Source organism: Helianthus annuus, chromosome 14 (assembly GCF_002127325.2).
Source record: "Helianthus annuus cultivar XRQ/B chromosome 14, HanXRQr2.0-SUNRISE, whole genome shotgun sequence".
Lineage (NCBI taxonomy): Eukaryota > Viridiplantae > Streptophyta > Magnoliopsida > Asterales > Asteraceae > Helianthus > Helianthus annuus.
The window spans coordinates 6,032,368-6,035,994 of NC_035446.2; the positions used below are offsets into that span (position 1 = coordinate 6,032,368).

At 41.4% G+C, this 3,627-nt stretch overlaps 1 non-coding gene across 1 annotated transcript; it reads left to right on the top strand.

Moving 5' to 3' along the window:
* Positions 1 to 2,336: 2,336 nt before the first annotated feature.
* On the top strand, positions 2,337 to 2,443 carry LOC118486919. Its single transcript, XR_004880086.1, has one exon. It is a non-coding gene; the product is annotated as a small nucleolar RNA R71 (small nucleolar RNA).
* The last annotated feature ends 1,184 nt before the right edge of the window (positions 2,444 to 3,627 follow it).

A 3,627-nucleotide genomic window follows, 5' to 3' on the forward strand; every position in this document is an offset into this window, starting at 1 on the left:
TTTGCACTTTTTATTTGGTTTTGTATTAATGACTTTAATAACTAGTTACTTATGTTGAAGGTGATCTTTCCTTATCGTTTGTCCGTGGTGTCTTGGCATTATTTTACTGTCTATATAAAATAAAAGATTTTCACCATTCATATCTCCACGGTCTATATGGAGGTATGTTGGCTACCTGGTCGGGGGTTAAGGGAACGGTTTGGTAAGGGTCTTGCCCTTGTTCAGCGTTTAGAGGTCCTGCTTGGGACCTGGGTCAAATTTAGTAGGATCTCCTTCAATGCCCATAGGTATTGGATGGCGGGGATCCAAACTCTTTAACCCCCTCATAAGTTAACTACTATTAATACTATAACCCGGCTATTTAGGACTGTATCCCTGCTGACTCAGACTACTTAGCCGAGGGTAACGTCACCGCCAGAAGCGGGGCCTACCACAATTTGCATTAATAACTTAATTCATTATCTTTCAATAATCCGACCCTTTAGGATTGTATCCTTGCTGACTCAAACTACTGGGTTGAGGGTAACGTCGCCTTCAAAAGAGGGGCCTACTACAATAACTAAGATAATCTCTTAAACAAGTGCAAAAGTGCAAAAATAATCAAAGGTTATACTAATACACGTGTCGGATCCAAGTGATTCATCTTGTCTATCTGTTTTTATTTTATTTTTATTTTCAGCATTTAGTTAGTTTTTTTATTTTCTTAGTTTAAAACATTTTTCTAACCTTTTGATTTGATTAGACGTTGAGGATAAACCGGTATTAAAAGCTCTTGTGTCCTTGGACGACCTCGGTATCTTACCAACACTATACTACGTCCACGATGGGTGCACTTGCCCATATGTGTGTTTAGTGTTAGTAAATATCGTGTTTTATAAATTTAAAACTTGGCTAAAAGTGTTAAAAGGGGCTTAAATACTCATAAAAAAATATAACACACTTCACGCACATCATCTAGTATGACAAAGTCGGCTGGATAGACGAATCTGCTTACCTTTACCAAAACGTTTTCGATGACACCCTGTGGAAATTTGACGGAACGATCAGCGAGTTGTATGCTCATTTTTGTGGGACTCGTGGTTCCCAAGCCGAGTCTTTTAAACATAGATGAGGGCATGAGGTTAATGCTAGCCCCAAGGTCGGCTAGAGCATTACGAACGGGGGATTCCCCTATTGAACAGGGAATCGTGAAGCTTCCGGGATCGATTTTCTTTTGGGGAAGTTTATTGAGTACGAGTGCAGAGCATTCTTCGCCTAAATTGACTAATTGCAAATTTTCAATTTTCTTTTTATGCGTAAGGAAGTCCCTCATGAATTTAGAGTATTTGGGCATTTGGGTTAGGACATCGATAAAAGGAATATTGACATGCAATTGTTTTAATAGACTTTCGAATTTTGCGAATTGCTCATTGGTCTTTTGACGAATTAACCTACCGGGGTACGGAACGCGAGGAGCTTTGGTAAGCTCTGGTGATGGAGGGGAGTTCTTCTCCTGCAGAGGTGTGGGTATTGTTTCTTCGGTTGGCGGCGGCACTTCTGCAGGCCCTACGGTGCGGTTTCGTAGTGTGATGAGGTGAACTTGCGCTTTTGGGTTTGTTTCGGTATTACTAGGTAATGCGCCTTGCGGTCTCTCGACAAAATTTTGAGCTATTTGATTTAATTGTTTTTCTATGTTTTGAATACTAGCTTGTTGATTTCTAAAATTTGATTCCAATTGTAGAAATCTTTCCTAGTTTTTCTTTTCAGTGTCGGAGATGAGGCGAGATACAGTATCTTCAAGCCTTTCTCTTCCACTTTGTTGTTGAGTGAAATTTTGTGACTCATTTCTTGGTTGTTGAAAGTTTGTTTCTTGGGTTTGTTGGTTACTACTATTGCCAGGTTCTCTCCAACCAAGGTTTGGGTGGTTTCGCCATCCTTGGTTGTAAGTTCCCGTTGGGGGACCTGACGACCTAGGTCTATTATCAATGTAGTTTACCATTTCTTGTTGATCGTCCGTTTCTTTCATACAACTCCAATTTTCATGTGACCCACCACACCCTTCACAAGCCATAACCGAGACTGTTTTTGTCATTTCCATTTTTTTTATTTTCGAAGAAAGGGCCTCGATTTGGGCTTGTAAAGAAGTGCTTTCATCGACCTTATGGGCGCCTGGGGCAATAGATTTATTCCCCCGGGGGGTGTGCCATTGAAAATTGGTTTGAGCAATTTCCTCAATTTGATTATATATTTCGTGCGGGCGTTGATTACCTAAAAGTCCCCCGGAGCTAGAATCAAGTGTCTGCCTTGTGTGTGGCAACAATCCATTATAGAAAGTGGATACTTGTTGCCATATCGCAAGGCCGTGATGCGGACACTTGCGTAATAACTCCTTGAACCTTTCCCAAGTTTCATATAAGGATTCCCCGTCCTCTTGTGAATATGTATTAATTTCAGTCATTAATTTAGCAGTTTTAGCGGGAGGGAAATACTTATATAGAAATTTTTGGGCTAGTTCATCCCAGGTGTTTACCGATCCAGCTGGGAGGGCGTTGAGCCAAGCTTTCGCTCGGTCTTTCAGTGAGAAAGGAAACATACGGAGGCGGATGACGTCATTTGATGCTCCGTTGATCCGAAAGGTATCACATATTTCTAAGAAATTGGTGATATGTAGATGGGGATCCTCGTCCGCAAGCCCGTGGAAGGTTGCGGAGTTTTGGAGCATTTGTATCAAATGCGGCTGAAGTTCGAAGTTATTAGCTTCGACATTCGGAGCATTGATAGCGGCGCCTAGGTTACCTACGGTAGGTCGTAGATAATCCATGAGGGTACGTTGGTCCGCCATTCGAGGTGGATCACCCGAAACCTTCTCTTGATTTTTAGCTTTTAATCTTTTTCTGAGAAAGCGTTCGGGTTCTTCTAGAGGTTCCTTTATGTCCTTATTAGAACTGGAGCTCATACACTATGTAAGATTGGCGTCGGGTTCCAAGTCCTGCAATAAAAACAGAAAAGAATGCTGATCAGAAGGTTCACCACGGCCCCGTGTTCAGCGAACACGGCCCGTGGTCGGAGTTACAGTTAATGTTTTCCAGATCCCAGTTACTGGAAGTTGGACACGGCCCCGTGTTGCACCAACACGGCCCCGTGGTCAGCCTTCTGTAACCTGGAAAACTAAAAACTGCCAGTAACGATGCTGGGCACGGCCCGTGTCCGACCAGGCACGGCCCGTGCTGAGCTCTGCAGAAGCTGAAAAACTAAGAAAATCCTAAAAATTAAAAAGAAAAATAAAAATATGATTAGGCCGTTGATTCCTAACTTTCTTAAAATCCTTGTGTCCCCGGCAACGGCGCCAAAAACTTGATGCGTGTCAGTGTGTATATATTTTTGATGTATATTTTTAAGCCCTTTTTACACTTTTAGCCAAGTTTTAAATTTATAAAACACGATATTCACTAACACTAAACACACATATGGGCAAGTGCACCCATCGTGGACGTAGTATAGTGTTGGTAAGATACCGAGGTCGTCCAAGGACACAAGAGCTTTTAATACCGGTTTATCCTCAACGTCTAATCAAATCAAAAAGTGAGAAAAATGTTTTTAAACTAAGAAAATAAAAACTAACTAAATGCTGAAAAATAAAATAAAATA